Genomic DNA, 19,916 nt, shown 5'->3' on the forward strand with positions numbered 1-19,916 from the left:
TGGCTTCCCAACCGGCAGAGATCACCGGCTGGGCCCGCAGGGCACCGCTGCCTCCCTCTGCAGTAGCCGGCTTCCTGGTTCTGGGCCACGACCACCAGCACGAACAGCCCATCCCCCAGAGCGTCCTCCTTTCTGTCCCGCCCACCGCCCCCCCCACCCCGACTAAGGGCGGCCAGACGAGCAAACGCTGGCCGGTGGGGTGACGGCTGAAGGGTCATGTGGCAGCTTTCGGGAGTCTTCCCTGAGGGCTGCCCTTGGCCCATTTTTTCCTTGTGTCTTTTCCCTTCTTGCTGCTGAAACTGCACGTGTGTGAGCACCTGTAGCCCCCGCGGCCACGTTGGGGACAGAAGCCACACGTGATGGGACACAGGACGAGCTGGCCCTCTGGCTACACCGAAGGCCTCGACAGCCCTGAACACACCACCTCAGAAGCCTTGAACGTTAAAACGAAACCAACAAAAATACACACCTGTCCTGTTCAACTTATTCTAACGTGACTTCTTCCAGCTACTCTCAGCAAAAACGATGCTAAGAAAGACAGGATCATGTAACGAACCCCCTCCCACCTTGAGAATCAAAAAACCATTTTTTTTTTTTCACGCAGCCTAAAGAATTACCCTTAACTTTATAAGCTACTGCACAGAATCACATCCGAGGACATGTAATTATATCAAAGACTTTATTTAAATACATCACCTCACACATTGGAAGTTTATCTTAATCAATACAAATCTAGATTCAACCAGCCATGGAGTCTCTTGGCAAATAGGCTCGCTGATAAAGCATGCCGGGTTTAATTGGAAAGGAAGTCGACAATAAGAAAACTCTTCCCACACCAATAGGTGTCAGTCCAGAATAACTATAGCCTTTGTTTGAATAGATGGGTGTCTTTGGGGACTGGCTGTAATGGAGTTCAATGGTTTTCAATCCTTGTCTTGGGCCAGAGGATGGTTATTTTTAGAGACACCCGTGCAAAGGAACATGGCCCTCGTCCCTAGGGATGGGTTCTAACGCGGGAGGAGCACATGGAGTAGCCACAGACGGTTTCTCTTCCAAACGAACAACATTTTAATAAGGAACTGGTTTGTCCAGCGCTCACAGCTCTCATGGAAATGAATGGCCGTGTAAATATGATTACGTGAAAGTGCGGGATATAAAAAATGGTCTCGGAGATGAAGCAGCAGCTTTATTAATTACAGCCCACCTCCAAGAGGCCTCTTATCCTGAAAGGATGATATCAATTAATTTATCTTCCCGAGGCGTATTGATCATAACCTTCATCAGCTAATCATGTTTAAATTACAGAGGAATATCGCAGCATTCCGTCATTTCAAAACCATTGGCGTATTGATCTGGGGGTCTTTGAAGACATATATTAGAACATTTTAAAAATCATTATGTGAACTCAAAAATAAAATCTAAGCTCAGATTCCAACCGCTGCAGAACACGCACCATTCGGGCAAGATAAAATTCCAGAGACCAAAAGAAAGCGGACTTGAAATCATGACTGTTTGGGGGATTGCTAACATCCTTCTCTCTTTTTCTTTTTTTAAATTTTTTAATGTTTTAAATTTATTTCTGAGAGAGAGAGAGAGAGGCAGAACATGAGCGGGAAAGGGGCAGAGAGAGAGGGAGACACAGACTCTGAAGCAGGCTCCAGGCTCTGAGCTGTCAGCACACAGCCCGAAGCGGGGCTCAAACCCACAAACCATGAGATCATGACCTGAACTGAAGTCGGACGCTTAACCGACTGAGCCCCCCAGGCATCCCTCATCCTTCTCTTTTTGAGGGGGAGGGGGCGGAAGGGCTTAAGGGTTTGACTGTCAACGCTGATGCACTCTCGTTATATTACCAGCCTCAGAGCCGCGGTCCAGCCGGGGGCCCACGCACACTTGAACTTTACAGCTGGCAGAGACGAACACACAGGCAGCAGGAAACAGTGCTGGGCTCTTGGGAGAGCTCGGTAGACAGTTTCTCTAGATGATTTCTGCGCTAAGGGGAGACCTGAGAAGCTTTCAAAGACACATTGAAGATGTTATAAAACCCTTGGATTTTATGAAAATCCAAGTGCAAATGAGCGTTCTCGCTCTTCTGCTTGGAGGCTGGAGCTCATGGCCAAAGAGGACATTTCTATGATGAGGCTTGTCCCCAAGTGCCAGACGGCTGTACGAGGCAAGACCCACACAGAAGGTACTACAATTCTCCTGTCCATTTAATTGTCATTCTACCACATTAATTACACAAACTGAAGCTACAACTTCTAAGAACCGTAGCATCTCTTTTCCCGTGTACTAGAACTTTTATTCATTTTGTCCTATTTTCCCATTTACCCGTAATTTTCATGTCCTTCCTGCCTCTGTAAACAAATAGCAAGAGGAAATGATTTACGAATATTTCGTTCTGAAGCATATAGGCTGCTTCAGAGCCTAGGAAAACCCTTAGAAAGAGGGAAAAACTTAATACTGAACAATGAAGGCAGGTGACTCAGAAGAACAGCAGGAGGGAAAGGGGGCTGGCCTCCCCTCCATAGTGAAAAGCTGAGTCTACCCTACAGTTAACTGCTTCTATTACTTGAATGTCCCAAGCAAGAGACCTGAGGGGTAATGTCTCTGTGTGGCTCACTTCGACACTTTGCTAGGTGAGTCGTTCAGGTGCACAAAGCTAGAGTGCCCACTGCTTGCTAAGACAATGAGACAGCCCATCCCTCGGACGACCTACCTTGCCAAAGTCAGGGTGAATTCACAAGAGTGCCCCCCAGGGTAGCCGGGATGGACGGTGTGGGGGAGGGGGTGTGACCCTCCCCGAAGGCAATGGAATAGCAGACAGAGTGAGACAGTTCTCTCCTGACCTACAATCCTTAACTGCTCGTGATGTTTACAACACTAGAGGGTTAACAGATTTAAAAATGAGTATCACCCCAGATGACAGTGGCTGGGCCATTTTGAACTGTTGAGTTTTTTTCTACATCTGCTTATTCAACACATGGAGTATCTTACATGTTTTAAATAAATACGTGGATGTGAATGAAAGGATAAAACAAACACAATCACTTGAGCTAAGAATCTGGAATCTGGAGGTAATGTTTCCTCAATTTTGGTGACATCCTTTACCAACTTTGGTGACACGAGCTACACCTGAGTCCTAAACGGTGTCATCACTATGTAGTGAAATGTTTGCTCTTACACCCGACACGCGAACCAATTTCCTCAACCTCCTGATACTTTAGTAGAAGGCTCCATAATGTTTACAAAGTCACTTCTGCCACCATTTGGATAGTAGATAAAACATATCCCTTAACGAGGGTATCCATAATCCGGGCATAAGGGGGTCCTGGGGGCTGGTAGTGGCTCTTACTTGATGTGAGTGACTGCCCTGAGATCGTTTTTTATACCACACTCTTCAGTAGATGTTCATAGATGTATTTCCATTCCTCAATTAAAAAGATGTTTATTTAAGAACTTAAGCAACAATTGGGGTGCCAGGGTGGCTCAGTTGGTTGAGCGTCCGACTTCAACTCAGGTTATGATCTCATGGTACGTGAGTTTGAGCCCCATGAGAGGCTCTGCGTGGACAGTGAGGAGCCTGCTTGGGATTCTCCCTTTTTCTGTTCTTCCCTCCCCCTTTCTCTCTCTAAGTAAATAAGCTTAAAATAAAAACAAAACTTAAGTAGCAAGAAAAGTGAGTTACACATTTACTTTCTCCACAAATATAAAATTTCCTATTGGAAAGATGATAAATGGCACCCTTTAATTAGTGATAAGAGTAAAACTCTCCGATAGTTCCCAAATAAGATTTCATTAAATCCTGGCACGATGCCCAATTTCTGCTTTAACTTTCTTTTTCCAGCCGTTCACACTGAGCGAGGAGAAGAATGCCTGCTCACCGTGGGAGTCGGTCCTGCCCCTCACCCCCGTGTCCGCCTTGCCACGGCGCCTGGCAGTCCCCTCCGAGCGCTCACTCAGCGCACACAGGCCCTCGGGCCACAGAGGGGCTCGACGGAGCGGACAGGGAGCTGGTGGCCGGGCTGGGGCTCAAGTGCCGTGAGTGTGGCCGTGTCACGGCGGGCGGCAACGCCACACGGTAATGGAATATATTTCCCACCAGCGTCCCCACGGGACAATACCTCCTCCAGGACAGGGTCTGTGCGCTTTCTCCACCACTTCTACCTCTTATCTGGATGGCGGATGAGAGAGCCAGCTTGGTGACTGGCACCCAAGAGCTGAGATGCTGGCTCAGTCGGCCGAGCTCCATTTCCAGTCAGCCCTCCCCCAGCAGGGGGCTCTCCAGACTATTCCTCTGCTCTCTGACCCCTGCAACCTGCCTTCTGTCTCCACCCGGGGGGCTGAGCCTGCCCCTGCTAAGGCCACTGGTGACTGACTGACCACAGGCTGCCATCTTACTTGACCTCTGGGCAGCATTTGGCATTGCTGATGGTTCGCTTCTTTCCTGAGCCATTTTTGTCCTTTCTGGACCCCGCCCTCCAGTTCTCCTCGGGCTGGAATTTCTGTCTCTCAGCCTCCTTCTCTGGCTCTTTACATGCAGCTGCCTCCAGACTGCCTCCCTCAGCCTTCTCTTACCTCCCTGCCCTCCACCTGGGGACAGTCTCCTCCACCTCAATGCCAGCGGCTCCCCAGTCTCTCTGAGAGCCTTGCTTAGAACCTTTCTTGCGTTCTAGAACCGTGCATCCAAGTAGCAGGTCCACTTCTCCCCTGGGAGAGTCCGCAGGGCCCCGCCGGAGCCTCACCCTTCTCCCACCGAACCCCGTGACTGTACAGCCACCAGAGGGGACACGGCGGATTCCCGACTCTAACACCAGAGTCTCAAATTCTTCTCCACGGCCACTGCCTTGCTCCGAGCCCTCAGTTTTCTGTGGCCGGCTACTGAAACAGCTTCCAAAACAGCCTGGTTCGCTGAAGCCCCCACAACATGCCGTGACCCTGGCCTGTTGTGCTCATGGTTCCGCAACAGCTCCCGGCGGGTACACAATTGTAACTGAAATTCCTTAACAGAACGGGGCCGTTTCATGTGTCCGAGGAGAGGACTCTCCACTCTGGTTATTTCCTTCCACGAAGACAGACGCCCCCTGACCGAGCACTCCTGGCCTCTTAACGGGACCCCTATGGGCGCCCAACCCCCAGCAACATGCTGTCCCTTCTCTACCCTCCCATCTGGGGACCTGGGTGCTTGGGGCTCAGGGGAGGGGTGTGGGGCTCCCGAGCTGCCTGGAACCCGGTGGGTAACACAGTCTGACTCTGGTTTCCACAGAAGGAAGCTCAGAGAAGCTTCATTTTCCAGTACAGCTTTTCCAGTAGAAAGTAGTAATTTAATCTCTCAGGGGCCCGAGTCTCTATTTCTTAATTGTTGGTTCAGAACCCCAGGGAGGACAAGGATCCCTTCAAACCCAGCCGCTGCCACCTCTCCAGCCTCACGGCCAAGCCAGGCAGAGCTCGCCACAGAGGTCACAAGGCACCGTGTGCTCTGACGCCCACTGCACAAGTTGTCACCATCATCCAGAGAGCGCCCCCTCCTCCTCCGAGTCCTTCTCAGAAGTCGCACCTGAGCTCCGCCTCCCCCGGGGAGCCCACCTCTTCTGACCATCCATCCAGAGCCTCCATGGAGGCCCACACCCCCAGTACACTCAGGGGCCAGGGGGCTCCCAGGGAGTCTCCCCCCACGGTGGGTGAGCTCTGCTCCACACGCAGGGGCATGCACACTCACGCACACGCACACAAGGGCATGCATGCTCACACAGTGCATATACACATGCACACTTGCACACACTCAAATACGTGCAAGCAGGGGCACACACACACACATGCACGCACTTGCACACACACACGGGCATGCACCCTCACATGTGCGTGCATGCACACACTAGTGTGCACGCGGTCAGGGCCGACTTGAAGGACTGCGGCCCCACTGTCCACCCCTGGACCCCTAGCGCCTGGCGTTACCGGAACTGTCAGCAGACGACTGTAATAAACAAGACTGAACCGGGCGGGTGTCGCTTCGCAGTAAGTCTGGCCCCTGCTCTCCACCAGTGGAAAGATCCTGGGGCCTGTGGCTGCCTGTGTGCTGCTTCGCATGGCACCGCCTCACTTCTGCAACATCCATAGCTAAGCGCCTAAATTAAGCTTTTTTGTTTCATTAACGATTATGACATTTTTGGCATAGTCCAATACATGTCAGTGAACTTAATCAGCAAAATATCTTCCCTGGTTTAAACGATTTGCTTGAATTAATCAATTAACAGGAACTTTTCAAGTAGCACCTCTAGGCCGGCAAAGGTAGGGACCGAGGCATGGGGAGAGAAGGGTGACCTGGTCCCTAGCCTCAGTGACCTCCACCGTCCAGGAACCTCTTCACCCCATGTCAGGGGCTCCCGATTTTCCACCAGAGACAGAGGCACTGGGGACAGCCTCATGCCTGGTCTCTTCTTGATTCGTGATCTGTGCAGACACCCCCCCCCGCACGGGTCCCGGGTGACCAGGCTCCATGGCGGCGGGTCCCTTCTCCTCCCCTCCTCCCAAATCGCCGGACAGCACAGGGGACTTCACTAGCCAACTGATTTCGCCAGGTTTTGCTCTTGAATATTCTACATGATTACGTCCCTTACAACATCCGCTTCTGCTACCTTAGCGCCACTGTCTGCTCACCGGAGCCTCTTCTGGAGCAAGCAGGGCCCTTGGGTGAGCCCCGCAGGGAGTGAGAGCACTGGGGGCTGTAGCCAAGGATGGCGCTCTGAAAGCATGTCGATTTGACGGACACCGAAGAGCCACAATTAGATGCCAAGTGGACATTTGGTAGAAACTGAGCCAAATCTGAGGAAGCGAAATGAGAACAGGAACTGAAGTATGAATGATAAACTTCATACAAACAGTATTTAAAATGTTTACAACATACACTTCTAAAAATCAACCATCAGGGCGCCTGGGTGGCTCAGTCAGTCAACTGTCTGACTCTTGATTTCGGCTCAGGTCATGATCTCATGGTTCGTGAGTTTGAGCCCCGCATTGGGCTCTGTGCTGACCGTGTGGAGCCTGCTTGGAAGTCTCTCTCTCCCTCTCTTTGCCCCTACTCCATGGGCTATCTATAAATAAGTAAATAATCAACCAGCACAAGGCTCTAATTCTACACCACGAGAAGTGTTCTGAAAGCACACGGTGAGGATGGACTTCAGCTTGGTCTCTGGTGCCGCCACCACCCAGAGGGAATGTCCGCTGCGGCGCTCACGGCTCTTCCCCTGGAACCACGAGGAGACCTCCCATAAATAACGGAAACCACCGGGGACTGTAAATCTTCCGGTAACAAATAAAAGACCCTCTAACGTCTCAACTCAGTTTTAAATTACAGTTCAGTGATCATTAAACTATCTTATTAATTAAGAAGAAATTAATTACCAAATTATCTATGTACTTCTGAACGTGTGACTTTGTTAGGAATGAAAAGAAGTTGGAGGTGGGGTTTTTCTTGCCGGGAAAGTCTCCAAGGTAGTGGGTGTTACAGGAGGTGTGTGCTCCGTTTTGTGGGTGCCCCTATCCCCGTCTCTTAGATTTGTTGTCACGTTATCTAAGTTTTCAGTAGGGAGGAAACCGTGCCAGAAAAACACGTATAATAAAAGAGGGAGGGGTAGGGGGGAAAGAGGGGAAGACGGAGACGTGCGCTCCTGAAGGCCTCTTGGGTTGTTGGATGCTTGACGACATTAGTGAACCAGAAAGATCCACCTGCACACCTGTGGAGGCCCCGCCCACTGGAAAATGCAGTTGGCGCACCTTCAAGGACGATGCGTCAATTCCATGGGGCTCCAAGCTACCCCGGAAATTCTGGACACCAAGCTGCATCCACCTTCCTAGGGCCAACGTGTCCCTGACCCTCGACGGGCACAGGCCAAGTGGGTGAAGGAGCGAGCAGGTGAGAACGTTAGGAGAAGGCAGGGCGGGAAGAAGCTTAAAGGGGTAGGCAGAAACACATTTTTAAGGGTCTCGTGTGCAAAGAGGAGTGAGCAGTGTGGACTTTATCCCTGAGGCTACAGGGGCCAGCAAAACGCTCAAGGTCTGGGGACGGGATCTGTGTTTGGAAGGACACCTGGTGTGGGATGGAAGCGGAGGGTCCTGTCCATCTGGACACAGACAAAGGGAGCGTGGGGCCGTGCGGTGGGCGAGGGGCTGTGCCGGAGCTGCTGTGGTCAGGAAGCCAGAGCCTGGCTCCCAGGGCTTGGAGCAGCACGTGGGCTTCTGGCTTGAGACCCCTCCCTACAACTGCAGGCACTCTCTCCTTAGGCCTCATGAACACCCTCACGGGGCACAGGGCTCCAGGCTGGCCGTGCGTCATAGTACCGTTCAGAGCTAACAGAAGGAGTTCTCCTAAGGGGACCTAAGATCTACGCTCAGTGGCAGGATTTAGGTAAACCTCCATGGTTTAAAACCTTTCAAAGCAGATGGGGACACATGAACTGCTCTGAGTTATGGTTCCTGAAACGTGAGTGTATTGATCCCCTTTAGAAAGACAGCCTGGAGGGAGTTGTGGGGCGGGGGGGGCGCCTGGGTGGCTCAGTCAGTTAAGCTTCCGACTTCGGCTCAGGTCATGATCTCACGGTCCATGGGTTCGAGCCCCGCGTCGGGCTCTGTGCTGACAGCTCGGAGCCTGGAGCCTGCTTCGGATTCTGTGTCTCCCTCTCTCTCTGCCCCTCCCCACTCACACTCTGTCTCTCTCAAAAAATAAATAAATGTTAAAAAAAATCAGAAAGACAGCCTGGACCCTGTTCCTGTTCTCCGACCTATGTTACATCTTCCCAGCGGCACGGGTGACCCGAAGGAGAAACTCATTACCGTCGACCTAGCGAGGCTTTCATCTTCTCCGCCCCTACCTGGACGGTCACCCCACTGCTCTCTCGGAGGCCGATGCGTCCCAGGCAACCCGCCGTCTGTGCCGACACTACACTCGTCATTCTGTACGCAGGCCTGATCGTTTCCACGTTCCAACAAAACAAACCATAAGCCATCAGAAGAGCTTCCTACTGGTAACAAATATTAGTAAAGAAGGAAGGGTACCCCGTAACCTAACAGGTCATAAAAATAACTGAGGGGTGCATGCAAAGGACATGCTCTTCTACACACTTGCTTTCTGTTTCCTTGTCAGCGAGAACCTGACAGGCTCTGGACAAGAATCATCTGCTGTCAGCTGTGCCCTAAGCGAGTCATCAGGAGAAAGGGTGGGGGGTGGGGGGAGGGGGGATCCTTTGATGACTTGCCTTCCATGCATCTCAGCACAAACCATGACTGTATTTCTATTCTGTTAAAGAAACACGGCAAATCCAAAACAGGCCATGGTTTAAAAAGCCAAGTTCACTTTTGAAATTTTTTTGCATGTTTATTTTTGAAGGAAAGAGAGACAGAGCAGGAGCGGGGGAGGGGCAGAGAGAGGGAGACACAGAATCCGAAAGAGGCTCCAGGCTCTGAGCTGTCAGCACAGAGCCCGACGTCGGGCTTGAACTTGGAACAGCGAGAAAGTCACAAACCGTGAGATCATGACCTGGGCCGATGTCAGGTGCATCCCTGACCGAGCCCCCCAGGCACCCCTAAAACGCCAAGCTCACTTCTGTTTCTTCTGGTGAAACTCTCAAGTCTTCCATGAAGTAATGAAGTCTGAATTCTTAATCTGAGATTCAGTTCTTGTCTGTATTCTTTTTATCTCGTTGTATTAAAACAAATTTATCTTCATTTATGTCGCAATTACCTATTAGGGTTGTTAATTTGCTGGAAATGAAGCTATTGTTTAATTGCTCCTATTAATCGGGGGATTTAAATGCCAACTGTAATAAACAGTTACCTTCAGGACAGAGCAAAGTCATGGCTGCTGACATTAATTTCAGAATTCCAGAACGAGGGGGGGCACTTCTACCATGTCCTGGGCACTGGACTTCCTCTGTCATCTCACCGGAAGTGAAAGGACACATTAAGAGAAGCTGATGCTGAAATGTGGTATATTCAACGTTTCTTATGCACGTATGTAATTCTCATATAAAGTTATTAGTTGTGGCCATGGGGACATCAAATGCGCAGGAAACTCACACCTCTCTTCACGACACAACTGTCCATTAGGAGTCGAGCCCCAACCTACAGCTGCCAACACGAATGTGGGCCCCACAGGGGCCGCAGGGACGGGGACAGGACCCACGGGGGCCGCGGGAATGGGGATGGGACCCACAGGGGCCGCGGGAACGGGGATGGGACCCACGGGGGCCGCGGGAGCCACGATGCTGACCGCCCGCTGGGCTCAAGGCTCTGAAGGACTCAGGACCCCGTGTGGAGCCCCATGGACCGCAAACACTCACTTCTCTGAGAAAGAAGTGTTGGTGTAACTCAGCACCATATGTCAACGGTCTTTCAGCCGGTGTTGCCTGCAGGCGGTCTGAGCATGCGGCTTCCGGGGCTCAAATGTGCTTCAATCAGCATCTGGCCCCAGGACAAAAGGAGGGCATTCCAAATGGCACTGGCTGGAGATCCCCCCCACACACACACCCTCCCCCAGGACCGCATCTCCGAGGACGGTCAGTTCTGGGCATTCTGGGGGGTTCTTCAGCCGCTCTGTCCAACCCTCGACACTTGCCGTCCGGTCTTGCGTCCGCCCCGCGATCACAGCCATGCTGGCTCCTGCTCGGACCCTCCGCACCCTGGGCGGGACCTTCACCACGTCAGCCCTCATTCCTGTGCGGGCTCCTGGCTGGTTCTCCTGTCTGCACACCTGCCCCGTTTAGATCCTCTCCAGGACTGCACTGCGCTCAGGGATACGGGGCGGGGGGTCATCAGAGCCCATCTCCAGCTGGGGGACCTCTCCTGCGTCTCGGCTGGCGGGCCAGCACAGGGGGGTTAGAAGGGACAGCACCACAGCCCGCATCCGGCAGAAGGAACGTGGTGCTCGGCGAACGCCCAGAGAAGCAGGGCACCGGGCTGTGAGGGCTTGTGCTCCCCAAGCCCCGGCCACGCAGAGGACACTCGTGCCACCGTGCTGCTTAGCTCCTCGGGGCCCCCAGGGTCTCCACGCAGGAATGAGCACCAAGGACCTCAGTGGTCACTCAGGGGGAGCAAAGGAAGGGAGGAGGCAGCCCAGCTCTGCCCGCACCCCCACTGCCCTCCAACCCCCACCCGCCACAGCACTCGCACTTGGGGGTGAGCCCCACCCCTCAGGCACAGGTGAGGATGGGGTGAAACCTGCGAGGCATGCATGACCCTGTGGCTGCTGCATTGACACCAGTGACCCAGGGGGCCCCCGAACATCCCTGGTCATGCCTGAGCACTGCCCACTCCATGTTCACTCCGTGGGGTTGGGGAGGCGCCCCCACTGGGCTTTACAACATCCCTACTCACTCCCAGCTTATTCTTTCGTTACGTCATGGGGCAGGGGGTATGCGCCAGGCTGCCCGCGGGACAGGGCAGACAGTGGATCCCGCTGTCCCCACCACGCTGTGGGAGCATCGCCGTGGAAGAGGCCGTTCACTAAGGGATCCAGAAGCAGGGATCGAACCCCCCACCCCTAGCCCGTTTCAGAACTCGGCACGGCACTCCGGGCCCCCGCGTGTCAGAGCGGGGACGGCTGTGGGAGCACGGACAGCTCTGCAGAAAGGCCCATGCTCAGGGTGGAGTGATTCTCGAATGCAAAATCCTGAGAAACTACAAATCCTGCAGGAACACCGAAGAATCCTTAAAGCAGGGAGAATCTGGAAAAGACGGCCAGGGAGGCACAGAATGAGAAGCGTCACGGCCACGGGACGAACAGTCAGCACGGATGAGCCCACCTTACAACAGACGCGGGGACGGCATGGGGCCGCCAGCTCGGTGCTCAGCCCAGAGGAGGTGGGGAGGCGGGGGGCTTACAAGCCACAGCCAGCAGAGGCGAGGGGGCCGCTGCCGGCCATGCGTCCCAGGGCTGCGCTCCGGGCATTGCCAGAGCCAGATGCTAAGTGGCCAGAGCTGGCAGGCGTGGACACCCGGATGGGGGCGGGGGCTGGGACGCCGGCTGGTCACCTGGACCTTATGGACAGAGGACCTTCTACTTTAGGACCTCCCCAGCTCACAGGTAAGAAAGAAGACTGTGCTCTTCTGCTGTTTTGGGGCCATACGCTTACAAGGCTGAGCAGGCCGTCACTCAGTGTCCACCTCGCACTCAGTATTATATTGCACTAAGTTGAATACATGATCGTTAATACAAGTCAACAGAGCTAGAAAATAGCTAATGCAGGTTAGGTTAACCTGACACGTAGAAAGAGGTGCCGAAAGCATCCCTCATGAGACTTCTGAAAAAGGGACGCTTTCTGGACTAGGTCACTAAGGACCTTCCCACCAGGACCCCGGCCAACACGGTGCCGAACACACTCTGAAGACAAGACATTCCCGATGCTACAATTAGAGCCAGTGCGAATCCGTCCAGAAGGCCAGGAGATGATTAACTTTCTCTCTCACTTATCCTCACGCTGGATGCAAATCAGCGTCTTTCAAGACGAGGCCAGTGAATATCCCAATAAATTGGCAATACAATTTAGATGGCAGGCAAGGACCAGAAAGATAAATGGCTTAAACAAAGAGGGGAAAAATGAGCCTGTCACTTCTTCTCAACTCATCAAGCTGTCTCGCAGAGAAAGTTGATGATTCCGGAGCCGACATGCCCCTGACGCCCCCTGCAGGTGAAGGCTCTTCTCCCGGGCAAACGACGGGCCACAAGACGGAGCACGGTTCACGAGTGAAGTGACGAGACAGACTCGGGGTGAAAGCGAGCAAGCGGGGGGACCCCCGAGGACACAGCGTCCCAGAAATGCAGAACCAAGAGACGGCAGTAGAGGTTCTTAAGTGTGGACACGGCGAAGGCACCGCCGAAAAAACTGAGAAAAGCATGAAACTGATCAGGCCGGGTTATTAGGGCCAAAGAAACTGCACAACAGTTTAAAGAGAGGGAGCAATGGGGGTCCACGAGGGACAGACAGACAAGGACCCCCACCGAGAAGGTGTGAGACCCACGGCCACGGCCACGTGCAGACTCTGCAGCTCCCCGGGGGACGGACGCAGGGACGGACTGCCGCCGGGTTCTTTTCCTGAAGTTAATAGAGTTTGATTAATACTGGCCTCGCCCAATGTATCAGGTCTAATTTGCTTCCTATTTGAAGATGTATGTTTAAGGGAGGAAAAAAAAAAGGGAGCTTCGAAATCTCTCTAATCTCCCCGTTTGCCACAAGCACGTTCTCCTTCGGAGAGCTTTTAACTTTCAAGAAAAATGGACTTATCTATCACAACGGAAGCTGTTTTCCTATTTCCAGAAATAATTATCCTTACAACAATCTCCATAAAAAAGACATTTCCCTCTTAAAGTGGGAGAGAAGATGTCTTCCTTGGAACCGGAGGAAATTATTTCTCTCCCCCGGCTTGGTTAATAACGAGCTGGCGGTGGTGGGCCCGGCGCAAGAGGCCTTCAAACAAGTGACAGTGACACACAGGCTGAATTATACAATGTAGTGTGATGCAATTAGGAAGAAGGATGACATGACAAAACAGATTTCCACTTGGTCTTCAACGGGGCTTCGTGCATTAAGTCATTGTAACGCTCTCCCCGCCGCCCATCAATTATTATTATGTAACCAGCGTCACCACCCGAGAAAGCCACCCCCTCAAATGTGCAAGATTCCTTCCGGCAGGTCTCGCCTTTTGGGAAACTACAGCAACATTAGGCATTTAAGTGAGACACCTTGGAGGGCCCGAATAAAGGGATGATACAATAGCTCTATTTAATTAGCAGAGAATTCTGGAGAATTCTTCCCCATAGACCATGGTTACTGAAGAGTTAAGCATATCGTGTAGAGAAACTTTCCGTGTAAGTTCTTTTTTTCCTTTAACCAGAAATTAAGTTTATCAATTGCCATTGTAATTACTCACAGCACCTCAGGTAATTAAAAACGATCTAAATCTAATTTTATTTACATTTAGAATACCTGAGGTCATCGCCGATCGAGATTTCATGTTTGTGACTAATAATGTTTAAGTGTTAATTAGAGTCCAGTGGAGAATATGGATTGATTTTGAATTTGTAATCTGCTGTGATTTAGTGACGGCGAGGAAGTCACACTGTCCCTCTCTGTTACCGCCAGTTTCTATGAATTATTGAAATTCTTCAAAGAATCATGCACGTATTTTAATTCCAGATTAAAAAATTCATTCATCTTCACACAAAAATAGTGGTCACAGTGACACTGGGTAGGAAAGTACGTAGCATGAAGTTTAGTTTCTCTGGACCCATCTTATTGTAAAATACCTGCAATTATATTTTATAATTTTTTAATGTTTATTTTTTGAGAGAGAAAGACAGAGAGAGCGAGCGCACACCTGGGCGGGGGAGGGGCAGAGAGAAAGGGCAACACAGAATCGGAAGCAGCTCCAGGCTCTAAGCTGTCAGCACAGAGCCTGACACGGGGCTTGAACTTGGGAACAGTGAGATCACGACCTGAGCCGCAGTCAGACGTTTAACTGACTGAGCCACCCAGGCGCCCCCTTGCAATAATATTTTAAGCTGAACAACCCCAGGTTTGATTTCTTTTCCTCCGAAAATTTTCTAATGCAAATTTTTAAACCTGCATGGAAAGTTCAAAGAATGACAGAACGCCTCTCCACACCTGGATTCCCTAACTGTAATGTGTTACCACCACGGCTTTATTACACACCCACCCGCTGAGCCATCCATCTTCTTTTTTGATACATTTCTAATCCATTGCAGACATCAGTTCACCTCACCCTGATGCATTTCAGCATGCACATAATTAACTCACTCATTAACTGTTTAGCGTTCCTTTTTTTTTGAGATTAAACACACACAGGATAAAAATGCAGAAATCTTAGTCATCCCATCCCTTGAGGTATGTCAAATGTCATGGAACTCCAATCGCCATGACGATTCCAACGCTTCCATACCACAGTGTGAGGGGGAGGGTTCCCTTGCGCCTGCACCCAAAGCAATCCTTTACTCCTGCTTCCCCGAAGCCCCCTTCTGATTTTTTTTGGCCAGAGATTAGTTTTGCCTCTTGAAGAACTTGATGTAAATGGAATCATCCACTTTGTGGCCTGTCACATTTGGTAGACACACGTTCTGCAGATCCATCCACACTCACAAGTCTTCCTAACTTCACCACCGGCGTGCCACACACCGGAGTCCAGGGGGTCCCAGTGAGATACAACGGTCCGTCACTGCCTTCTGACACCGCTGCCTGGGGAAGATGGCGCTCTCCTACCGCCAATGACCCCTCACCACCACCGTCTCTGGGCCCGTTTGGAGGAGTACCTGTGACTTTAGAACAGTCAACCTATTTCTAAACTTATTTGACCTGGGGTGTACGTGTGAGCTGTAGATAAAAGCTTATAAAATGACCCTTGACATCCTAAGTTCAAAACCCTTTCTCCTGGCCTCTGAAATACTGTGTTAACCTGCCCTAAGAACATATCCCTCACTAACAAGAAACTAGGGAAAGCTGCCCCCGATGTCCTCATGGTTCAAAGTCACCAAGAAAAATGGTGCTAGAAAAACGCATGGTGGACACATTGGACACAAGTCACAGAATCACAGGTTCAATCCTCACACAGCAACCAGAAGGTCATGAGAAGCGGCTATTTGGATCCCAATAGTTTAAGAGGTTAAGAACTCAAAGAGAGTCCACACGGGGATGGCACTTACGGCTGAGACAGCCACCTCCTGTCCCTTTGGGACACACAGATCCTACGCACACCTAAACTTCAACACATTCCCAGGTTTATCCCAGGCTCAAAATATGTATGAAAATTAAATCTGCGATACTGCCGCTTCAACACCATTCAGGGGCAGTATTTAAGGAGAAAGGAAGTTATCGTGGGGCGCCTGGGTGGCTCAGTCACTTAGGCATCCAGACTCTGGATTTCGGCTCACGTCATGATCTCGCGGTTCGTGAGTTTGAGCCCTGTGTCGGGCTCTGTGCTGACAGTGTGGAACCTGCTTGGGATTATCTTTCGCTCCCTCTCATCTGCGCCTCCACCACTCTCTCAAAGTAAATAAATAAATGTTAAAAAAAAAAAAAGAGAGAGAGAGAGAGAGAAAGAGAAAGGAAGTGGTGGGGACTTTTATTTATTCAAAGAAGGGAGACTTTCGGCCTGGGGTCTGCAGTTCCTCCACTGATATGGCTACACATCACATCATATCTATTAACACGTGTTTACAAACAACCTTTTCTAGTGAAGCATTTGGGAGTCCATTTTAAGAGGAAAAAAACCCAACATGGATAGATAAAAAGAACTCAAGTGTGTGCTAGTTAATAATTCAAATCATTAATATCAATCTCAAGAATTAGAGAAATTAAAAGGAATATTCTCTCTTCACTGCAGACCCTCAAAATACATCTGTGAACGAGAGATGTACGAAGAAGGCAAATTTCAGCCCAGGAAATTTAATACACTAAACGGTAACACTGTCAAAGAAAGTTTAGAAAATCTGGGAATTTATTTTCTTCCTCCAAAAAAGTACAATGTAAATGAGAAAAGATAATAGTATCGTCTTTCGTTTTTAAAGAACAGATTTCTCTTTTTTGTGATGTTTACTTTTTAGAGAGAGAGAAAGCAAGCGAGTGAGCACAAACAGGGGAGGGGCAGAGAGAGAGGGAGACCCAGAATCCGAAGCGGCTCCAGGCTCTGAGCGGTCAGCACAGAGCCCAAATCTGGGCTTGAACTTGGAAACAGCAAGAGCATGACCTGAGCTGAAGTTCGACGCTTCACCGACTGAGCCACCCAGGCGCCCCCAGGTTTCTCTTTTGATGGGCAAAAACACACCAAAAAGATGAGGAAAAATACAAGGTGCACAGTATTCAAACGTATTAAAGGCACACCCGACAGAGGCTTTGAACGACATGCACAGGAACCAGAGGATGACGCTGTGCTCTGCACCTTGCACTGGTGACTCTGTCCTGGAGGGCACCCCCCTCCACCCACCCCTGGAGCTCTCCTCAGTGAGGAGCCAGCCCTGCCGTCCAGTCACATGCCTCCGAACGACAAATCCACACCCAACAGCAGCCGGACAGCACACAGGCAAGGTAATCTCCTTGCATCCCCGGGTCTAGAAGGCCAGGAGAGTCATCCGAGTGGCTGTGATTCACGAATACATAGCTTTGAGCACCCTCGATCCTACAAAAGGCCAACCAGGACTTGTCATAAATCAAAGGCATTCCATTAGAGAGAGAGACATCTGATGAGAAGATTAATTTACATCTCAAAAGCAAACCCGGTGATGGGAACGGGAATTTGCTATTTTTCTGTTTTTCAAAACCGCTATGCCCTGGGCACAGAGGAGCACTGGGTGCTCCCCTTCATAAGACGGCTTTCAGGTGCTGGAAGGCCATTAACACCAGAATTAACAAGTGTCCGCTGGAAGATGTCTGTATTCGGAAAGCATGATTTAGTCTCCTATAAAGACTCAACTCTGCATTGGAGACTTTCTGGCCTTTATCAGCGTTTAGGTACCATAACATCTATAATTCAGCCCAGAAAAGGCATCATCGAGCGTTTATTATAAATCTCACAGAACATATAAGGCCCCTTTGCACTTCAATCATTTGCTAACAGTTACAATAAGATTGTATTAAAAATTTAAACTGCCCTACTTAAGCAATTTACCTTCAAACGTCCATTTCAGGGAATGAATCCAAGGGATATGAATGTCGAACCCGTGGTCAGATTTATTGCACCAAAGAATATTTCTCCTGATACAGCTCTGATGAGTGAAGGCTAATGACTTTAGTTTTATTACTTTTTAAGCACTTAATGGGAAAATTTAGACATTTTCACAAGACTGAGCTTAAACAAGAATGGTGCATTTAAAAATGGCAGCAGGCAGAGCTCTGTGAGATGACTTTGGACATCCCCAGATTAAATACAATCAGAGCACATTTTAAGGCGATGACTAATATCACAGACTTGCCTCTACCATTATTAGTATGGTTTTTTCTCCCCCTAACATCTTAAATATTTCAGAGAATATTTAGCAAAGGGTAGCCAGAGAGAATTTTATTATTATACGTGTAAAATTTTAAAGCCATTTAAAAAACTCCACAGTATTTAATTTTTTTTTTTTCCACACTCATAACCACCCACCATAGGGAGGTCACAAAGGAAATACCGTAATTATCTCTGTGTAATTACCCACAGCCCTGGCAAGGAGCAACTGTTTCTACCACCAACCATACTGTCAGCGGGAAAATTACCTTTAAAATGTTCAGAGGCGAATCTAAAAGTTTTCCTTTAGTTGAAGTAATTTTTCCCCCTAACTTAAGCCCACAGCTGTGAGCCCTCAGATTTCAATTAATGCCAAGGCAGTAATCCTATCAATCACTGAGGACTATAAATTTCTTATCTTTCTCATTAGCTACACCGTTGCACAGCTTAAATATAAACATACCTTGCCACAGGACTGTAAATTATTCGGCGTGAGCGGCTCTACCCACCGTCAGAAGGGGTGGGAATGATTTCAGCAAATCCGTGGTGCACTTGCTGCACTAAAGCTGATTTACACTTCTCAAAAAAAATAAAAAACCACCGAGATTCACACTGACAGCGGATCTCTTTGAGTTTGCTTATTTGGCTTAAAGCTGGTAATGACCTGTCTTTATTAGTATTACTAAGTTTTATGTGCAAAATCCAATTTTCTGCGGAAATATATTTTTCGCTGCACCTGCCAATAATATCTTTTGCGGTTACCTGTAGCTATTAATTTTTTTAGACCTAAATTCTTCAACTTACTTTGAAAGCTGTTTACAAAACACACACACACACACACACACACACACACACACAAACCACTATCTTGAAATAAAATTGAGCACAACTGTATCAAGAGAAGGTGGCCATGGGGGTTGGGAGGGCCCCTCCCGGCCCCCACCCCATGGGACCTGCTACCTTATCTTTCTCAGGTTAGCGTGTGGACACGTTTATGGGGAGCCTAACGTGAGCAGCCCTGTTACGTACTCTCTACTTGGACAGTGGAGTCCAATCCTTTAATGAAACACAGGCCGTGTTAAGTACTTTTCTATAAAAGTAGGAACTTTATCAACTGCATGCTCAGAGCATGCTCAGAGCAGAGCTGGTGAGCATCTCGCCGGCGCTGCACAGCAGTGCGAGGAATCGGAACTTGGAATAGCTGACCCAGCTTCTGCCACGAGCTTCCAGTTTCCCATCACATCCACTTTATGCCTAACCTAATTAATTGTACCTTTCAAATTAAAATTGATGTGGCACATTAACTTCGCACCTTCAGCCTGCACAGCTCACGGGCTGATTGCTTCACCTGAAGGAAACCCGGCCGCACGGCTCTAACCGTGGTGGTGCTGCCATCTAGCGGCACCCTGAGCAGCCTGGGCTCTGGGCCCACAGATGCCGCAGGACCGCGGAAAGCTGCTGGGTTTTGACATGTTCTAGAACTGCCAAGAAAGAGCTTCAGGAGAATAAGCTAGGACGAGAAGCATTTCCTGCACACGGTATAAAAAGTAAACTGTATTCATCGCCAACTGTTTTCTGATTACAAACATGCCCAAGAGGAGATGTGGCAAAAAGCCAAGCCAAAAGCCAACCTCCAATCCAAACACAAATAGGTCACTCCGATGGAAGGTGCATTGCATTTCAATAAAGCTGTTACTTAAGAAAGAAAAAAACTCAATTCCTCAAAGTTTCTAGAAGGATTTCCTTTCCCAAGTCCTCTAGAGAGGATTTATTCAGCTGCTGAGGATTCTTTGTTAATGACTTGCATTCAGACTGGTAATTACTGATCACCTGAGGAAGGTGGTTACGTGCGACATGAAAGAGCATGGGGGGGGGGTCCCAGCCAGACACCTGGGTGTCCATCTCAGCTCTGCAACTGATGACCCGGGCCA

General features: G+C 49.9%; 1 protein-coding gene across 4 annotated transcripts in view; it reads right to left on the bottom strand.

Moving 5' to 3' along the window:
• The window catches only part of AGAP1 (ArfGAP with GTPase domain, ankyrin repeat and PH domain 1), a 538,356-nt gene that overhangs the window by 273,708 nt on the left and 244,732 nt on the right, over positions 1-19,916 (bottom strand). The window lies entirely within an intron of this gene.

Source organism: Hyaena hyaena, unplaced genomic scaffold (assembly GCF_003009895.1).
Source record: "Hyaena hyaena isolate Hyena2069 unplaced genomic scaffold, ASM300989v1 scaffold_31, whole genome shotgun sequence".
Lineage (NCBI taxonomy): Eukaryota > Metazoa > Chordata > Mammalia > Carnivora > Hyaenidae > Hyaena > Hyaena hyaena.